A 21,067-nucleotide genomic window follows, 5' to 3' on the forward strand; every position below is an offset into this window, starting at 1 on the left:
ACGGGTTTTCATCAGATTCCTCCTGACTTTTTTCTCTCTCTGCTCCTTTTGTAACTAATGACTCCATGTTCTACAGACTTCTTTTCCTGAATCTGGGTCTAGCTTATCCAAGCCAAGCAGACACCCAGAATGTGGTCGTATTTTCGTTTTCACCACAAGGGACTTGGAATGTAGTCATTACTGGGGAGAAGGACGTGACCCCAGCAGCCGCGCCAGGCGGAACTGCCCTCGGCTCCTTCTCATCTCTGTCCTTACGCTCACAGGTCGCATTAAGATTTGTTCTGATATTTGCACGGTTACCCGACAGCCTTACCGTTTGCTCCCACTGCAGATTCGAGGGCCTCCCCCGACCCCACCTCCTCCCCCCCAGGCTTCTCCAGAGAGAGCAGGAACATCAGGTGCACAGTCCTCTCCCAGATCATTCTTGTCGAAACGCACCAGACAGTCCATGAAACAGCACGTTTCGGGGATACGGGAATGGCGGCCGAGCATCATACACTCACCCCCTTTATGTCCAAGTGACATTCGTCGTCACGGAGGTATGAAGCTCTTGGAGGAGCTGATGTGAACCTTGGAAGACATGAACCACACACAGGGCTGCGCTGATCCGTCCTGGCCCTCACGTGGGAGTGGGGTCAGAGGTCCGAGAACGGGGCCATGAGGCGTATTTGTAGAACTCTGGAAGGCGGACACATCACAGTTACTGACCACATAGCTTTGTTTCAGACAGCTGAAGAGCCTTCTGTCCCCACATTTGTCGCCCTGCGTACCTGTCCCTCTTCCCTTCGTGTCTGATTCTCTGTTCTCTCCCACGTTTCCTCTGCCTTTTGCTCCTCAGTTTGGTCAGGGATGGTTTTTAAATGTCACCCTCCCCCCCGCCCAAACTGCATGGACCTACTACATGCTGTTTGTGGCTTGTGGCTAACCGGAAAGGGGTTAGACTGTGCACCCTCTGACCAGCACACCTGCCCACATCCACAAGTGCGTTCGTAAGACCCTCAGAAGTCATGTCCTTGCTCTGCATCTGGCTCGTGCCTCCACACGTGCATGTTACTAGGTCACAGCCATTAAATATAAAGGAGAAGAGAACCCCATGTTTTTTTTTCCTGTTTATTTATTTTTGAGAGCAGGTGAGCACACACGTGGGGGAGGGGCAGAGAGGAGAGAGTCCCAAGCAGGTTCCACGCTGTTAATGCAAGAGCCCAACATGGGGCTTGAATCCATGAACTGTGAGATCGTGACCTGAGCCAAAGTTGGATGCTTAACCGACTGAGCCACCCAGGCACCCCAAGAGAACACCATTCTTGAAAATCATTGTAGATGGAGCTCTGGTTTTGATTCTGGGTTGGACACTGAGCTGTATGGAGCTATTGATAGTTAAAAGGCAAATCCTTTAATACAGCACGTGCTGCTGTTTATGACAGACAGTAACTGATCAACCAGGGCTGATGGAATGCAGGGTGTTTGTCGGCTGAGGGCCTAGGAAGGTCATATAATAATATTTGGCAAATGCGTTCAAGAAACGGAGGTAAATATGTCACTCTTGTTGGTGACACATGTGATTACAGACAGAAAGTTGCAGCCCCCAGCGTTGACGGAAGCTTTTTAACATTGGGTTTTCTTTTCCTCGAGCAGATTTGCCCAACGATTCAGTATAGCAAGAAAACAGTGCATTTTATACTTAGGAAGAGGGCATGTGGTAGTCGAGACACAGGCTGTTCACATGTTTCTATCAGGTGGGTTTGAACTGCGGCAGTGAGGTCGGGACAGCTTAGGCTGGTGACTGCCTGTGTGGCCTTAGTATCGACCGGAGTTGTAGTCACAGAAGATCATTCCAGGATCTGAACGACTGAGATTTCAGCCCTGTTGCCAAACAGGGGGCGATGTCCCTGTCATGACACGGACACTCGATGATCCCCCCTCTGGGGTCCTTCTCACATGGTCGACGCCATCGCTGTGTGCTGATTTCCACCACGTAGATTCAGCATCTGGACAAACAGGCGGACCTCTCCAGTGTGGCTGCAGATGGGGTGTGGGTGCGCAGAGCCAGGAGGGGCGGCCGGTGAGGTTGGCAAGGCAGGACAGACAGCACGGGCGGTGCTGCTGGGGCTTGATTCCAAGCAGTAACTCCAGTCGTTCACAAGGTTTTCATGTCATAGTTTTTAATGCATTGATGACTGATGGCAGGAGTTCTCAATTATTCACGAGATGGTTCCCGTAACTCCTGCTCAAGTTCCCCAAAACAGTCATGTGGGCATTAACTTCCAAATATTATTATGCTTTAAAATCGTATTACCTCAGAGTGGATGTGTGGTTGGAAAAAGAATATGTCACCCGCCTTCTGCCTGGCAGGTGTTCTGTGCTCGCCCTGGGGGCTGTAAACGCCCGTCTGGGCCCCCGCCTCCCGAAGCCCCCTGATCCTGCCCCAGCTCCGGCCCTGGGCCAGTCGGGAGCACGTGCACCTGAGACCCGGGCCATGGAAACGTCCCAGGAGGACATCTGCAAAGACCTCTGTGTCGGCCACTGTGTTCAGATGAGTTGGCTGAGGAAAGCGGTGTTAGCTGAGGTTCTCCAGAGAAACAGAAGCAACACTGTGTGTATACGTGAAACGACAGGGAGTGAGGTGAGGAGGGAGAGAGAGAGTGGAAGACATGTATTTGAGGAATTGGCTGGCAGGTCTAAGATCTGCGGGGCAGTGGCAGGCTGGAGACCCGGGGAAGACTGCTGCAATCTTGAGTCTGAAGGCAGAATTCCCTCTTCCTTGGGGAACTTCAGTCTTTTTTTTTTTTTTTTTTTAATTTTTTTTTTTCAACGTTTATTTATTTTTGGGACAGAGAGAGACAGAGCATGAACGGGGGAGGGGCAGAGAGAGAGGGAGACACAGAATCGGAAACAGGCTCCAGGCTCTGAGCCATCAACCCAGAGCCCGACGCGGGGCTCGAGCTCACGGACCGCAAGATCGTGACCTGGCTGAAGTCGGACGCTCAACCGACTGCGCCACCCAGGCGCCCCTAGTCTTTAAGACCTAAAACTGATCAGATGAGGCCCACCCACGTTATGGAGGGCCATCTACTTTGAAGTCTGCTAGTTTTATTTATTTATTTATTTATTTATTTATTTATTTATTTAATTTGTTGTTATTATTTTAGAGAGAGAGTGTGTGAGCAGGGGAGAGGAAGGGAGAAGGGCAGAAGGAGAAAGAGAGAGAGAGAGAGAGAGAGAGAGAGAGAGAGAGAGATTGAGAGAGAATTTCAAGCAGGCTCCATACTCAGCACAGAGTCCTACTCAGGGCTCAATCCCACAACCTTGGGATCATGACCTGAACCAAAATCAAGAGTCAGACACTCGACTGAGCCACCTAGGCTCCCCTGGACCAGAATTAATGCAAAAATTTCCAGAAACTTCTACAGTGTTTTCTTTGGGCCCAACTTGTGAGCAGTTGCCATTCAGCGCTTAGAATAGAGCACAAGACGACTGCCGTTTGGCTGCCACAAAAGGCACACGGCTTCGGGACAGGAGCCCAGGGGCGCCTTGGGGGGCTCAGTCAGTTAAGCGTCCGACTTCAGCTCAGGTCATGATCTCACGGTCCGTGAGCTCAAGCCCCACGTCGGGCTCTGTGCTGATAGCTCGGAGCCTGGAGCCTGTTTCAGATCCTGTGTCTCCCGCTCTCTCTGCCCCTCCTCTGCTTGCACTCGGTCTCTCCTTCTCTCAAAACTAAACATAAAAAAAAAAAAAAAAAAAAGAGTGGGAGCCCAAAGCCCAGGGTGTACTGGGAACCTCCTCAAGGATTACAAAGTGGCTGGTTCAGAGGCCCTGAAGAGAAATCTCCAGGAAGGGGGTGTGAACGAGGCCCGCCTGCTGGTGTCTGTGGGGTCTGCAGTCACTTGGGGCCTCTCCTGTCAGGAGCCCAGCGGGTTTTCTCGGAGGCGTCTGTTTCTAGCTCCCTTCACAAAGCGCACCTCGAGGCAGCATGAGGAGCAGGAAGTGTAGCAAGTGGCTGAGAGCTGCTGTGCGCTCCCCGCACCCTCCCCAACCGTGAGCCTGCTCCTTGAGCTCTCCTGGGGGGCTGGGGCCTCTCCTGGCCACGGGATGAGGTGGCCAGCTGGGTGCCAAGGGGACCAGACACCTTGCGAGAGCGCCTCCCCGGAGAGTCGGCTTCTCTGCAGTGACAGAGAGAACAAGAGGACGCTAACCTGCTGTCTGTGGCAGTTCCCGTGGCCTTCCCGAATCCCCCCCCCCGCCCCCGTCCCCCTCGCTGTGACTAGAGCCCCAGGTGAGGGCTTCCCTCAGCTCCTTAGTGGGTTCGAACCCCACATCAGGCTCTGTGCTGACTGCTCGGAGCCTGAAGCCTGTTTTGGATTCTGTGTCTCCCCCTCTCTGCCCCTTCTCTGCTCACACTCTGTCTCTGTCTCTCAAAAAAATAAACATTGAAAACAAGTTTTTAAAAAATCCATAAGGGGCCCCTGGGTGGCTCATTCGGCTGAGCGTCCAATTTTGGCTCAGGTCATGATCTCATGGTCCGTGGGTTTGACCCCCACATTGGACTCTGTGCTGACAGCTCAGAGCCTGGAACCTGCTTCGAAATCTGTGTCTCCCCCTCTCTCTGACCCTCCCCCGTTCATGCTCTGTCTCTCTCTCACAAAAATAAATAAACATTAAAAAAATTTTTAAAAAGAAATGAATTTCTCTTATGAAGAAAATTTATTCAACCCACAGAAACTCCTGACTTCAGTTTCATCTTCTTCCATTAAATTCCAGAAAACTTAGTTTGACAACTTTACTTAAAAATTGCATGCATAATATTTTTTTTAATGTTTATTTATTATGAGAGAGAGAAAGAGAGAGAGAGAGTGCGAGCAGGGGAGGGGCAGAGAGAGAGGGAGACACAGGATCTGAAGCAGGCTCCAGGCTCCGAGCTGTCAGCACAGAGCCCGACGCGGGGCTCGAACTCACGAACCGTGAGATCACGACCTGAGCTGAGATCGGACGCTTAACCGACTGAGCCACCCAGGCGCCCCTACATGTATAATATAATGCCACGTTTGTAATTCTTTCCCCATCCTTTGGTTTACCTTTCGGCACATGTAGAAAGTTACTCTCTAGGTGCTGCCTAGTGTTGCTTTGAGCTGATTGGAGTCAGGATGATATTTATATTCTTTGTTTTTTTTTTTTTTATCACTTTTTTAAATAACAAGAATCAGTTATCATTTGGAAAAAATAATGTTTTAAAAAGCATATTCTCATGGGGCACCTGGGTGGCTCAGTCGGTTGAGCATTTGACTTCGGCTCAGGTCATGATCTCACGGTTCATGAATTCTAGCCCCACGTTGGTCTCTGTGCTGACAGCTGAGACCGGAACCTGCTTTGGATTCTGTGTCTCCCTCTCTCTCTGCCCCTCCCCTGATCGTGCTCTGTCTCTCAAAAATAAACCTTGAAAAAAAAAATTAAAAATAAATAAATAAATAAATAAATAAATAAATAAATAAAAAGTATACTCTCAAAAATGTAATAACGTGCAAAAAAAGGGATCACAAAGCTGTGTATCATGACATTGTATAGGAGAAGGGCTGGGAAAGAGTACCTCAAAAGGTCCCTAGTGATTTGTGAGAATTGAGATTACAGGGTTTTTTTTCCATAGCTTTTTTTGATATGTTAAATATTTAACATTAATATGTATTATTTCTCTGTATTACTCGGGGTTCTCCAGAGAAACAGGGTCAACAGGATATACAAATAGAGATTTATTATAAGGATTTGGCTCACGTGACTGTGGAGGCTGAGAAGTCCCCAGATCTGTGATTGGCACACTGGAGGCCCAGGAGCTGATGGTGCTGGTGCCCATCTGAGTCCACATCTGAAGGCAGAAGACCGTGTCCAGCTGGAGGACGGGCAGAGAGATGGAATTCTCCCTTCCTTGGCCCTGTGCTCTATTCAGGCCTCCGTCGACTGGATGCCCTCAGTGGGGAAGGCACTCTGCCTTATTAGTGTGTTGATTTAAACGTTTATCTCACCCAGAAAATGCCCAGAATCATGTTTAACCAAGTATCTGGACACTCCAGTGGAATTGACAGATAAAATTAACTATCACACTCCTTATAGTGAAAAAATAATAATAATTAAGGCCATTGAAGGCAGAGACGCAGGGTGATCTTTCAAAAGGAGCGTCCATTGGCTGCTTACTGGCTCGGTTCTGCACATGGTGTGGGCCTGTGGAGACCTTCCCCAGGACATCAGCAAATACTCTGAATGACCTCGCTCCTCTGTGCTGCACGGAGGGTATTGGGCATCGTAGGTGATGAGGGAGAGAGCTTTGGGCCCCCAGGAGCCACTGCTTTAATGACCGTAGCTCTGCTCACGGCGCGTCCTGTGAACCCAGGACTATGCCTGCATCTCACTCCTCCCCACCACGGCCGCAAGGAGGGTGGTCGTTCTTCTTTACAGACGGGGAAGGTGAAGGGCAGAGAGGCCACGTAACCCATCCAACGCCACACAGCAGGCAAAGGACGGGGGATTTGAACCCAAGAGGCAAGTACAGATCGGCTGACCTCTTGCTCCCGGGTCGGCAGCTCCATTCCTCTGCTTCCCTTGGGTACCAGGCAAGGGCAGGTGGACTTTTTTTTTTTTAAACCAGGGCATCTTTATCGCAACACGTATACAATCGCAATGCATTTTATATATACTTGAAGGGCTTGAAATCTTACTTCCCAGCTCATTAACGTAAAATTGACACTGAAGGCCCAGAAATTTGAGTTTAAGGTGTGACCCGTGGAGGAATGATTTACACATCCTGGGGCCACTGTCTTATGGAAGGGCTGCCTTTAAAGAGTATTCCAGGGGGGCACCTGGGTGGCTCGGTTGGTTAAACGTCCAACTTTGGCTCAGGTCATGATCTCACAGTTTGTGAGTTCAAGCCCCACGTTGGGCTCTATGCTGATAGCTCAGAGCCTGAAGCCTGCTTCGGATTCTGTGTCTCCCTCTCTCTCTGCTCCTCTCCTGCTCGCATTCTGTCTCTCCCTCTCAAAATAAATAAATAAATAAATAAATAAACATTAAAAAAAACATAAAATAAAATAAAATAAAGAGTATTCCAGGGTGTCTCATCTTCTAGGACACTGCTGAGGAGGCTATCTTAGGCACAATTCACATTTTTGCACGTTTCCTGAAACCAAATCATTTTATTAGATTTTGTAACACTACTGCTTTCTTTTATACGGGGACCCTTGGGGATTCCCCATGTTTGGAATTAAATTCAAGCCATCTATCTTTTCTCACCAGATGCCTTGCCATCGGGTCTGGTCTTGGTAATATTTCGAGGACCACAGACACCTGGGTTGAGCGGGACACGTTTTAAAGAGTGCAGCAACATGGCTTTCGTTTTCCTGAGACTAGATACTTGTTATTCAGCCAATACAATTCCAGATTCCTAGACAGATGGAAAAGTCAATATTTTTTCTTGAACACATCCTAACTCCTAGACTTCTTCTTCCTGAGTCTGTGTGTGAAGCTGGCCGTACACGCACCTGCAGATGTAGTGGCTGTGCTGTACTTTTTTTTTTTCTTTTAAATGCTGTACTTTTGGGGCGCCTGGGTGGCGCAGTCGGTTAAGCGTCCGACTTCAGCCAGGTCACGATCTTGCAGTCCGTGAGTTCGAGCCCCGCGTCAGGCTCTGGGCTGATGGCTCGGAACCTGGAGCCTGTTTCCGATTCTGTGTCTCCCTCTCTCTCTGCCCCTCCCCCGTTCATGCTCTGTCTCTCTCTGTCCCAAAAATAAATAAACGTTGAAAAAAAAAAAAATTTAAAGTGCTGTACTTTTTACGACAACTTGCCTCCTGGAAAGGGCCAACTGTCCTGGTGGAAAACTTGCTTGTGACAAATGTTTTAGTTTTGAATTTTGGTGCTGAGAATTAATGGGTCACAATAAATATATGAGGGGATTCTTTGTGGTTTTTTTCCTCAAGGCGAGTTTTCCTTTTGATATTATGAATTACTTAAAACATCAAGCACACACATGGACAAGCGTGTGCGCACACAGGGCAGTAAGAATAGGATGCATCATCTTCTTCCTTTTTTTAGTGTTTATTTTTAAGAGAGAGAGAGAGAGAGAGAGAGAGAGAGCGCCAGCAGGGCAGGGGCAGAGAGCGAAGGAGACACAGAATCCGAAGCAGGCTCCAGGCTCTGAGCTGTCAGCACAGAGCCTGACACGGGGCTCAAACCCACGAACTGTGAGATCATGACCTGAGCTGAAGTCGTACGCTTCACTGACTGAGCCACCCAGGCACCTCTGTGATATAGAATTTTCAGCATCTTTTCTGCCACAAAAGTACCAACTATTATTTAGTCCAGGAATTGTGGGACATTTCCTAAAGGCAGAAATTTAAGCATTACTGTTTTTAGTTTCTCGGTGGTTACTTCTAAATTCCAAATTATACTGGGGAGCTGGGTGGCTCAGTGGTTAAGCGTCTGACTTAGGCTCAGGTCATAATCTCGCCCTTCATGAGTTCGAGCCTCGTGTCAGGCTCTGTGCTGACAGCTCAGAAGCTGGAACCTGCTTTGGATTCTGAATCTCCCTCTCTCTCTGCCCCTCCCCTGCTTGTGCTCTGTCTCTCTCTCTCTCTCTCAAAAATGAATAAACATTAAAAAAATTTTTTTAAACAAAATTTCAAATTATAAAGTTTCTCCATTTTTCGACCCTGATTTGTTTTGTGATGACCTTCTGTTACGGAAGATCGAGGTTTAGCCAGCATGTACTCCTCTCTCCTTCCTCTGGATTATTTTAGGTACATTATCACAGTCAGTGCTCTTATAGGTTCATATTTAGCTTTAAGTGGTTGCTTGAACTTGAATTTATTGGATCAACTTTAGATGGTAGGAATTGCTGAGACAAGCAGGTGTCCAAACCCTGCCTTTCCCTCCATCTTTCTCCCGGCCTTGTGTGTCCCACATTCTTCCAAATAGCATTTATTTTTTTAGTGATAGATTTTTTGCCCCATTTTTAACAGCTGGTATGGTTTACATACCATAAAACTCACCCACTTCCAGGGTACAACTCACTGTTGTTTATAAATCTATAGCTGTGTAAGATCCACTAGCTCTGTTCCAGAACATTCCCAACATAAGTATGCACTTATTTTTATATTGTCAAAGTAAATGTCATTGAGTTTGGTCCCCTGGCCATATATGAATTTTCTGGGTTTCATCTAGAAGTCAGGTCAATACACCACATATAGCCATGATTACGACAGTATAGGGACGGGCCCGGTGCAGACTCATGACTGTTTACTTAATTCACTCAACAGTAAATCATTACTGAGAATCCACTTGTGTCAGGTGCTGTTTTAAACACCAGCAACAAGATGGCGAGCACAGTGCACCTGGTGCCTGCCTGCATGATGCTTAAACTCTGGAAAAGCCATTGACACCATAAAGTACCGACCCACACATATGCATATCCATTAGCTTCCACCAGTGAATGGTGGCTTCAAACCACAACCACCTGATTACCATACATCTGATTACTGTGTCATCTGGACTGGCCATCCAGTCTGGGCCAGCTTGTTTGGTCCCTGTATGTGTGGTCAGTTAGAGGGTAGTGTGGAAGCCGGCTGATGCAGGATGGCCTCCTGTCACACAGGGTCTCTTCCACCACATTCTGTTGGTCAAAGCAGCCATGAGCAAAGGGGGAACGTAGACCACCCCGCTGAAAGGGGGATCCTGGGTAGGAAGATTACCCAACCTGAAGCAGCCATGCTGGGAGAAAACTCAAGCCTCACAGAGAAGCCATGTGCAAGAGCTCCAGGCCTGGGTGAGCCTGCCTTTGGGTCATCCCAGGTTAGGTGCCGGATAAGTTAGGAAAGAAGCCTCTGTCGTTTCGGTCCTCTTAGCTGGGGATTCCAGACTCCAGGGAGCAATCAAACCATCCTGTTGGGGTCTGGCTAAATTCCTGAGTGCAGAATCCAAGAGGCATAATAGAGAGGATGTTGTTTTATCACAGTAAGTTTTGCAGCAATCCATAACTGGGTCAAGGAGAAAGATGGGGGAAGTACTGGGGTAACTCACGGAGAAGATGGTGCATGTTTGCAATGTTGTTCCTTTCAGTTAAAATTGTTTGCATGGGATGTCGAGAATGAATGTGAGAAATCAGGAGCCCATACTGTGCTTTGCATTAAGTGACACATGATTTGAATATTATCCGAAGTTGTGAATGGAGTGACTCTGCCCAGCTAGTGCTGAGTGGAAATGGTGGCCATGGAGCAAGCGTGGGGTACGCTGTCCCAGAACAGTGGGTGTCCAAGGCCACTGGGCCTGGTCTGCCTTGGAGAGGACAATCATACTGGTTTCTAGATCAGAAAGCTCTGAGCTCAGGATGAAGAAAAGAGTCTTTTACGGGAAACTGTAGAACTTGATGTTTTTTTGTTTTTGTTTTTTTTTCTGGAATATTTATTCTTTGTTTGTTTTTCTAAATGAGTAAAGAAAAATTCTAAAGAATATTCATTGGATTTAATTTTGTTCTTTGGAAATCCAGGGATGAGCTTCTAGGGGAATGAAAGGTACATGCCTGAAAGGGCTTTTCTCTTGTTAAAAAATGTGATTAGAGGATTACCCAGAATGCTGTGTTTTGCATTTTCCCTGTGGCTTTCATTACAGCTGCTCCTTCCTCAGCAGGCTCCATAATTATACAAATGTCTTAGCTTTTCAAGTGTTCCATTATTCATTTGTGACTCACCGGGAGCACCTACAGCCTGTTCAGCTGCGGAGCCAGCTTGCTCAGTGCACTGGCTGTACATTCGTTTTTGACTTGGGTCTTTTGTGTTTCCGGGAAAGATGAAGTGGAAGATAGCATTTATGCCGTGGTTCTCCTCGCTTACACATGGGGGCCTTATTCTTTATCGCTCACATGCGTGAGCCTCCAGACTGCTCAATCCTTGGTTCCCTGGTTGCACTGGCTTGCAAATTGTAGACACTGTCACTGAAGCAATCTTGCCTCCTTGAAATATCTCATTTACTGTCATTGCTTTGGGGGCAACCATTTCCCAGCCTCTGAGTCTCTTTGCCCACCTACGTCTTCTACTTATTCTATCCTACACGTTTCAGCAAAGCCATCTCAGAATCCTCATTTCCCACCATAAATGTTGCTTAGATAGAACTAAAATAGGTTAGACAGAACTTTTGGCTATGTGCCCTTGGTGACATATAGAAGCGGGAATGAATAAAAATGATAGTCTTTTGACAAACAGCAGTTAATAACAACTTTTAAGTGGTGAATTAATCATTGGGTCATTTAATTGTCATGTAGAAGAGTTCAGAAATTGGAATGTCTATGAGGGTAAGCAGACACACGTGTGTGGACGGGCTGGGGTGCATAAGACATCTAAGGTTACACAGCATCTCATTAAAGTAAAGAAAACTCTACACATGCAGTTGTATGAAATAGTACAGAGACATCTTGAGCACCCACCACCCAATTTCCCCGGGGGGTAACATCATCCAAAAGTACAGGACAATGTTAACCAGGACATTGACATTGATAGTCAGGACATAGCATTTGCATCACCACAAGACCCTCTTGGGTCCTCCCCGTCCTCCCCACCCCGTCCCTAACCTGGGCAATCACTCCTCTTCACCAGTCTTTTCTCTGTCCCTATAGTTTTGACATTTTAAGAATGATATATAAATGGAATCATAAGGTATTATTAAAAAGAGAAAACAGGCCCAAAATGGAGTCACCAAACCAAGACTTAATACCTAACATAACAGGTTTCAGCCTCTCCCAGGGGTGTAATCTTTTTTTTTTTTTTTTTAAGTTTATTTATTTATTTGAGAGAGACAGAAACAACACAAGTGAGGAAGGGGCAGAGAGAGAGGGGGAAAGAATCCCAAGCAGGGTCCATGCTATCAGCGCAGAGACTGACATGGGGCTCGAACTCCCAAAACCATAAGATCATGACCTGGGCCAAAACCAAGAGTTGGAGGCTTAACTGACTGAGCCACCCTGGCAGCCCCCAGGAGTGTAATCTTAGCCAGTCAGTCTGGGATTACCTGGTCAGTACTAGTGAGGTCATCTGCCTGACAGACCCTCAGCCTTCCCCCAAAGGAAGGTGGCCTTGCCTAAAACAGTCCACTCTGCTAGTAACTTGTTTGTAAAAGTCTTCCATTTTGTACCCCGTCTGCCGTGGATCTCCTTTGTATCTGCTCAATGGGATGCTGGTCAATTCATGAATCACTGAATAAAGCCAATAAGATCTTTAAAATTTACTCAGTTGTCTTTTAACAGTAACCTTTTGGGAATGGATGTTTTCCCACTCAGAACTCCTTGTAATCTGTTGCATAAATAAATAGTTCTTTTGATCGCTGAGTATAATTTCATGGTATGGACCTCCCAGAGTCTGTGTGACTTGACACCCACCGAAGGACATTTGGTGTGTTTATACTTTTTGGCTGTTATGAATAAAGCTGCTCTGAACATTTACATAAAGAATTCTGTGTGGACATAAACCTGCATTTCTCTGGGATAAATGTCCAAGGGTTTGCTCGCTTGGGTCATGTGGGGATTGTGTGTTTAGTTATGTAAAAGCTCCCACACTTTTCCAGAGACTGCATAAATTCACATCCCCCCAGCATATACAAGTGATTCTCTGCATCTTTACCAGCATTTGGTGTCGGTGGTGTTTGTCCTTTCAGCCTCTCTGTTAGGTCTGTAGTGATAGCTCACATGGTATTAATTTGCATTTCCCTCATGATGGATGGTGTTGGGCTTATTTGTCGTCTTGCTTTCATCCTCAGGACGTGTCTGCTCGTGTCTTTTCCATTTTCTAATTACACCATGTTTCAACACATGAGACAGAGGAGTGCAGCACGTCCTGGATCCCAGAGAGCCTGCTACATAGATGACCATCTCACAGAAACTAAGAGCCATGGCAACTTTTCCTGTTGAAGCATTTCACAGTGTCCCAAGGCACTCACTTTGATAATCGCTGACGTACAGCCAGCGAGAAAGTAGTTTTCTTTGTCAACAGAAGGTGGACTCTGAAATCTGGGGTCAGGATCCCTTGTAGCCAAGAAACAGAAGAAGCATCTGCCCTAGCCAAGATGTCCCCATGTCTCCCGTGCTGTAAACGGGCAGGGAAGCAGCTGGAAGGTGCAAGGGGCAGAGGGAGGAGGGGGGGGGCAGCACCTAGAACCCCAGGTTTCTTCTCTTCCTTCTTGGCACTAAAATTTTCACTTCAATCCACAGTGGCTGCTCAAGCAAGATTTCGCTGGCTTCGGCCCCAAATCTGTAATTTCAGCAAGGGTCCAGGTCATTTGTCTCCTTCTATTTGGGAAACAGTGCCTTCTAGTGCTCCTGCGTGTCACTTACTCGTCTGTCACAGGGTGGATTCCCAGGGAGATGGGCTACCTGGTCTCTTGCCAGCGTGACTTAGTGCCATTTAGCACACGTGCTATGGTCCTCTGTGCCCACGGTTAGTGGCAGCCACCAAGTCCATCAGGCACCTCTTCTGAAGATGCTCTGTTGAACTATTGATGGGCATTCACAGAAGACGGGACCTGTGTGTATTGTTAGTTGTACACGGCCCATCTGTCCCACAGCATCTAACTTTCTGCTTCCTACTTCCTTTCCAGTGTACACATGTTTTATGAGCACAAATTCTCGGGGGAGGGGGGAGGGACATAACGCAGGCTTTGTTTATTAATACTAGAAATTACAAGTTTCCAAAAAAGTAATTCTAAAATAATTCATGCAAGATATTCCCAAATATCCTAATCAGGAATCCTTCTGCCCTGCACCTTAGGAAAAGAGTCTCAAAAGAAAGAGGAATGGTTTCTCCAAATCCTAACTGACCAAAAGCACCGATAAAACCCACTTCCCCTGGATTAATGCTATGCTGTGGTCCATTTCGATCAGTTGCAATCATGTCCACTTAGCAAAAATCTCAATAAAATTGTCTATGTCAATTACATGTAAAAACAACAACATTTTGGTATATTGGGTTAAATAGAATACAGTATTAAATAAAAAAATTTTAAGTTTATGTATTTATTTTGAGAGAGAAAAAGTGAGTGGGGGAGGGGAGGAGAGGGGTGCGGGGGAGAAAGAAAATCCCAAGCAGGCTCCACGTTGTCAGCGCAGAACCCGATATGGGGCTCAATCCCGCGTGAAATCGTGACCTGAGCCGAAATCAAGAGTTGGCTGCTTAACCCACTGAGCCCCCCCCCCCAGGTGTCTCTACAGTATTAAAACTAAGCCCACCTGTTTCTTTTTAGTTTCATAATGTAGTAACTAGAAAACCTAGAATTACATCTGTGATTTGTTCCTCTTCTGCTCGATGTGGGGGCGCTCCTCACTTAGCTCTCTGCCAGAGGTCACCTCCGCCTGACTCCTGAGTTTTCCTGCCTGCCAGATTTCTGTTCACAGCTCTGGCCTTATACGACTTCATGTTTGTCATTTTTTGTCTCTTCCCCTAAAGTTAAAGCGTGGGGAAGGCAAGGACTGAGACTGGCCTGTGGGCCCCCCCACCCCCCAGACGCCCAATGAACATTCGTTGAGTGCACACAACTCTACCAGACAAAGCTGCAGTCAAGTTCATGATCCAAGGCTATATTTGTAAACAGTTGAACAGATAAGCTCTGGAATGCACATTTTTTTTTCCTTCCTTTTTTCAAATCTCATGGTTTCACAGTCCTTCCAAGGCTTGTAGCTCTGACCCAGGCCCTCAGGGCTAATGATCTGCCTAAACCTATCTCCTTTTTTTCCCTTTATTTTTAAATGTTTATTTATTTTTAAGGGGGTGGGAGACAGAACTCGAGCTGGGGAGGGGCAGAGAGAGAGGGAGACACAGAATCCGAAGCGGGTTTCAGGCTCTGAGCTGTCAGCACAGAGCCCAGTGTGGCGCTCGAACCCATGAACCGCGAGATCATGATCTCAGCCCAAGTCTGAGGCTTAACCACCTGAGCTGAAGTCGGATGCTTAACTGACTGAGCCATCCAGGTACCCCTATTTATTTTTATTTTTTAATTTTTTAATGTTAATTGATTTTTGAAAGAGAGAGAGAGAGAGAGAGAGAGAGAGAGAATGAGAGGGAGAGGGACAGAGAGACAGACACACACAGAATCTGAAGCAGGCTCCAGGTTCTGAGCTGTCAGCACAGAGCCAGATGCAGGGCTCGAACTCATGAACCACGAGATCATGACCTGAGCTGGAGTCAGACACTTAACTGACTGAGCCACCCAGGTGCCCCCAAACTTAATTTTCTAATAAACTTTCAACTTTACACATTTAGAGTTGAGACATCTGTAGTTTGTCAGTTGGGCACATTTTAGGAGAACTAAATGTATAATAAAATCATTTTGAAAGAACCATATCTGGAAGAACTGTTTTGTACCAATGTTGAGTATTAAAAATTCAGTGGGTGGAAATAAAAGCTTTTTAGACAAATACAAGGTGAGGAGAGTTCCAGAAACTATGCTCATTATTTAAAATAAATTCCTTATTTCTGGTATTATTACTGATCCTGAAGCTTATCTTGATGAACTCATGAATCCATACTTTGTTATACTCGCTCAGGCAGAATAGTTTGCAATATTGCTACTGGCGACTTGGAATGAATTAAACTATGATTTGGATAATTTACAATAAAATAAGTGACAGTTTTTTTCAAGGGGAATGAGGGCCTCTGTGTATTACTAAATCCTCCCTCCGGGATATCTAGTTCTGAAGGAGAGGCTTGTGCTGAGGGTGACCCAGAAAACAAAACGTGTAGGAACTTTCTTCCTTGGAGAAAACGGTTTCTGATGGAAAATGATATACAGGGAGGATCTTCGGGGTATTGACGGAGGGCTGATTCTGAATTTTCTGTCATTTTCATCAGTGTTAAAGTCTCGGCCCCTCTCTGATGCCAAAGAAGGTGAGTGCAGACAGTGTTCTCCTAGGAACTGGCTCCCTGGTAGGGCCTCTACTCCAGGATGGCATCTATAGTTAAACTCAAGTTAACCAAACTCTCAAGAGACTGATGTATAAACCAAAACACCAGTTTATTACTGTCCCAGTGAGTAAGGGACAGAAGTTCAGTTCTTCTCTTCAACACATTCTCCCTTCAGGACTGGAAGCCCAGTTATTCTTAGGAGACTGTTTTGGGTAGCAGACAAATGCATGTTAAGATGCTCGGATGGCATCTTGCCAGGTGGCAAGCAGCCTTAGGACGCACTCTGAACCAGAAGCTGAGAGCCCTGCCCTGCGGAGGCTGATGCGTACGTCATTCCTGTGCCGGGCCCTCAAGTGCCTGCCGGCAGCACAGCCTCGCTCCGTATGTGGTTGGAACGTGGGCAAGTTCTGACTTTGTTGGCCCTCCGTCCACAGTTCTGGTAGTTATTTCTCGTTGCCTAATCCTGGCTCTTCAGACAGGATGCAACATACATGTGATTTCAGCGTCCCTGAGTGACAGTCACCTTTGAGCCCAAGCCATCTGCTTCTCCTCCACGGGATTTATGCCGCTTGGACACACCTGGACATTCCCGAATGCCTACAGCTACGCGGTTCCAGGTGATGGGTTAGGGTGGTTACAATGGCACTTCTAGAAGGAGACCTCATCTCTAAGTTGTGTGGACAATTTATCTTACGTAGCTATATCTTTACTTTTTGTATCATGGAAGCTAGCTGTCATCAGGGAATCTGCCAGTTTATTCTCGGTATACTGCTGATCTTTCTGCAGTTGTCTTTTGGGGACATAATAGTATCAGTTTAAAAATAAATCCTCAGAGGGAATGTCTGTATTGAGCCGGGGCTACATCAGGGAGGGGACAAGAGTGGGCACGGGGAGAAAGAGGAAGCCCATCACGGACGTACCTCGCTGTGTGCACCTGGCCGTCGGCACACTTGGTAAAGTAGATCACACACTACGGGAAACGTTTCCGTTCCTGTTCCCATCTGCGGAATGTCCGGGCCTGTTGCAAGTTAAGCTTATGCCCAGAGGCTGGGCCAGGCAGGGTGAAGCGTGCCGGCTTCCCGTGAGACCCGCACATCTCGGATTCCCACCAGCGTCCTTGGCCTGACACTAAACTCTACCTTGGCTTATGGGCTTATTCTGGGGGATCACCTCCGCACCAAGGCTGGGTCTCCTGTCATCGGGACGGTACAATAGGCACCATCATTATTCAGTGGCCTGTTCATGTCTCTGAGGCCAAAAGAATTCAGTATCATTTCAAGTATTTCATCCGTCTGCATCATCACGATGCCCATTGTCTCTCAGGGACCCTTGTAAGAATACATCTTCCCCGGTGTTTTCCGTCAGCACCCGCAGGGCACATTTCCTTTCCATTACATTTACAAATTTTTTGAAGTTTATTTCTTTATTTGAGGGAGAGAGAGAGAGGGGGAGACAGAGGGAGGGAGAGAGAGGGAGACAGAGGGAGACAGAGAGTGCGTGTGCGCGCATGAGCAGGGGAGAGGCAGAGACAGGGAGAGAAGGAGAGTCCCAAGCAGGCTCTGCACACTCAGCACAGAGACTGACGTGGGGCTCGAACTCACGAACTGTGAAATCATGTCCTGAGCTGAAATCAAGAGTGGGATGCTTAAGCGACTGAGCCATCCAGGTGCCCCTACACTTACAATTTTTTTTTAATGATTATTTTTTTAATTTACATCCAAGTTAGTTAACATATAGTGTAATAACGGTTTCGGGAACAGAATTTAGTGATTCATCACTTACATACAACACCCAGTGCTCATCCCAACAAGTGTCCTCCTTAGTGCCCATCCCCCCTTTAGCCAATCCCCTCCCCCAGTGTCCCCTCCAGCAACCCTCAGTTTGTTCTCTTACACTTACAATTTTTACTTCAAGTATGCCTCCTATAGGTGGCAAAATGCAGGATTTTTTTTTAAATACTGGCAATGGTTTGCCCTTTCTTCCCTTCTCTCCCTCCTTCCCTCCCTTCCTTCCTTCCTTTCTTTCCTCCTCCCTTCCCTCCTTCTTCCTTCCTTCCTTCCGCCCTCCCTCCCTCCTTCCCTCCCTTCCTTCCTTCCTTCCCTCCTTCTTCCTTCCTTCCTTCTGCCCTCCCTGCCTCCCTCCTTCTTTCACAGCAGAGTTCTGCTGATCTGGACTGGCTCACACAACAGCCTGTCTCCACTCACTGTGACTCTGTGCCACTGATACATTGCTTGCTTTCTGCCCTCCTGGCTTCTTTTGCAGAGTGTGAGCTGGTCACATGGCTCTCGCTGACCCACTGGTGACTTTCTTCAAGGGGTTTGGGGTAAAGAAATGCCGAACTCCCTGCCACATTCCTGGAGGAAGCCCATGCACCGTTGGAAACCCTTACTGTGACCCGAATCATCTACTTAGACTAGCGGAGGTCAGGAAAGTCTGGTCTGGAAAAGTGCCTGTCAGACCAGTGGTGACGATCGCCTCTGTCTCTAGTTCAGCAGGTGCCACTCTGAGAAGGGAGCACACTCCACTCGGGGCCCTGGGGACACAGCTTTGCAAGGGTGTGCAGCTTTGGCCAGCCAGAAGAAATAGAAAATGCATCTTCTTTACCAAATCACTGCACTTTGCCTCATTCCCTGAGCTTGCCTTTGGATCTCCAGGGGCACTACTTTGAAATGGATTCTAGAATGAGTGCGGCATGGAGGATGTCGTCAGGCGCAGATGGGGACCAGGTTGTCTCTGCATCCGTCCCTCACCCCACTCCCTGCCCGGGCCGCTCAGATGCACCCAGAATGCCTTACCTCCAAAATCAGCTCAGAAGGAGCGTATCTTTCTTCCAAATGTCAGCTGGAAGCTTGTGGACACAGCCTGGCTTGGACGAAGACCACTCACAGTGCGCGTGAGGGCAAGATTGCTCTTCATTCCGAGCACCCTGGAAAGGGAAACGTGACTTGTCAAAATCAAGCCCCTTGAATTTAATGGCCATAAATTTCAAGTAACTAAGAACCTGACAAAAACAGACAATTATGCTTCAAAATAATTAATTTTATAATTTTTGTTTCCAGGAAATTGACTGCTGTTTGGATATCTCGTGAAATTTGTCACCGTTGAACAAAAATAGCTTCCCTCTGTCAATGTCAGTTAATACCACCCTGTAAGAGAAAATCTCGCCACCATCACATGAGTGTTTATGACAAGACATTTTGATAGATTTGCATCACTCTTGTAAAAAATGAGGTGGCAGAAGCCAAGCTGTTGTTGGGATTCCATGGAGAACAGAGTCCGAAGGGAGATTTGCCGGTGAGATCTTTTAAGGTGCCCTCTGGGGAGACACCTTTTAGGGGAGTGAGGGCAGAGTTGGCTGTGATGCTGGTGCAGCAGCAGCCTCCGTGAGCCCAGTTCTGAGCAGGGATGGCCTTTCTGAGACGACATGCCATGAGGTAAGGGATCTGGGGCTTGCACCTTCCAGGGAGGAGTGGTGGTGACCTCAGATGGGGAAGTGTCCTCTGCAGAGGGCAGTTCCTGAGGAGGGACCTGTCTGGGAGCCGTGGACAGCAGGGAGGTACTCTCAGCAGCTGGGGAGTGATGGCCAGATTGGGAGGGAGATTGGGCGGTACACCAGCGTCCACCAAAGCAGTTATTAAATTGCTTATTTTCTCTTCTTGAATATGGATAGTCATACGGAAAGGGAAGGCGGGAAACCCTGGGACAAGGAGGTCCACGCAGGGTTCTGGCAGAGCCCATCTTCCCGGTGAGGACTTCTGGGTGGCTCAGTGGGTTAAGCATCTGACTTCGGCTCAAGTCATGATCTCACTGTTCATGGGCTCGAATCCCATGTCAGGCTCTGTGCTGACAGCTCGGAACCTGGAGCCTGCTTCAGATTCTGTGTCTTCCGCTTTCTCTGTTCCTCCCCCACTCACACTTTCAAAATGAATAAACGTTAAAAAAAATTTTTTTTTAAATTTTTTTTTCAACGTTTTTATTTATTTTTGGGACAGAGAGAGACAGAGCATGAACGGGGGAGGGGCAGAGAGAGAGGGAGACACAGAATCGGAAACAGGCTCCAGGCTCCGAGCCATCAGCCCAGAGCCCGACGCGGGGCTCGAACTCACGGACCGCGAGATCGTGACCTGGCTGAAGTCGGACGCTCAACCGACTGCGCCACCCAGCCACCCCCAAAAAATTTTTTTTTACAGAGAAAAATGTTTATTCAGGTCCTTTGCTCATTTTTTAATTGTTTTTTTTCTACTGGGTTGTATGGTTCTTCATATATTTTGTATATTAAATCCTTGTATGATGTGCAACTATTTTCTCCCATTCAATAGGTTGCCTTTTCATTTTTTTGACAGTTTCCTTTGCTGTGCTGAAGATCTGTAGTTTGCTATAATCCCACTCTTTAAAAAATTTTGCTTTTGTTACCTTTGTTTTTGGTGTCATGACAGAAAAAATTTTAATTAAGAACAAAACAGACACAAACCATGAGAGACTCTTAAAGATAGAGAACAAACTGAGGGTTGATGGGAGGGAGGAGGGTGGGGGTGGGTGGGATGGATGGGGGATAGGTACTAAGGAGGGCACTTGTTGAGATGAGCACTGGGTGTTGTATGCAGGTGATGAATCACTGAATTCTACTCCTGAAACCAGTTATCACACTGTATGCCAACTAAATGGAATTTAAATAAAAATTTGAGGGCGCCTGGGTGGCACAGTCGGTTAAGCGTCCGACTTCAGCCAGGTCACGATCTCGCGGTCCGTGAGTTCGAGCCCCGCGTCGGGCTCTGGGCTGATGGCTCGGAGCCTGGAGCCTGTTTCCGATTCTGTGTCTCCCTCTCTCTCTGCCCCTCCCCCGTTCATGCTCTGTCTCTCTCTGTCCCAAAAATAAATAAAAACATTGAAAAAAAAATTTTTTTTTTAAAATAAATAAATAAAAATTTGAAAAAAAAAAAGAACAAAACAGATTCATTTCAAAAAGTGAATCACTATTAACGTTTGTCTTTTCTCTTTAGGTCAACAGCAAAAATATATTGGCCTTTCAAACCCTTTAACGTGCTGAATAAATCCTGTAAAATAACATAATTTAATCAATGCCTCTAATTTTTTTTAATGGTCATCATTTATATTACTTTACACACAAGGAATAACTTTAATTCTAAATTC

General features: G+C 46.9%; 1 long non-coding RNA gene across 4 annotated transcripts in view; it reads right to left on the bottom strand.

Moving 5' to 3' along the window:
- The window catches only part of LOC102901274, a 50,393-nt gene that overhangs the window by 25,473 nt on the left and 3,853 nt on the right, over nucleotides 1–21,067 (bottom strand). For all 4 annotated transcript variants that reach the window (XR_006588646.1, XR_006588647.1, XR_006588645.1 and 1 more), the window contains exons 3-4: nucleotides 18,712–18,842; nucleotides 504–678 (exon numbers count right to left, since the gene is read on the bottom strand). This is a non-coding gene — a long non-coding RNA (uncharacterized LOC102901274). The remainder of the gene's footprint in view (nucleotides 1–503; nucleotides 679–18,711; nucleotides 18,843–21,067) is intronic.

Source organism: Felis catus, chromosome D4 (genome assembly GCF_018350175.1).
Source record: "Felis catus isolate Fca126 chromosome D4, F.catus_Fca126_mat1.0, whole genome shotgun sequence".
NCBI classification, from domain to species: domain Eukaryota; kingdom Metazoa; phylum Chordata; class Mammalia; order Carnivora; family Felidae; genus Felis; species Felis catus.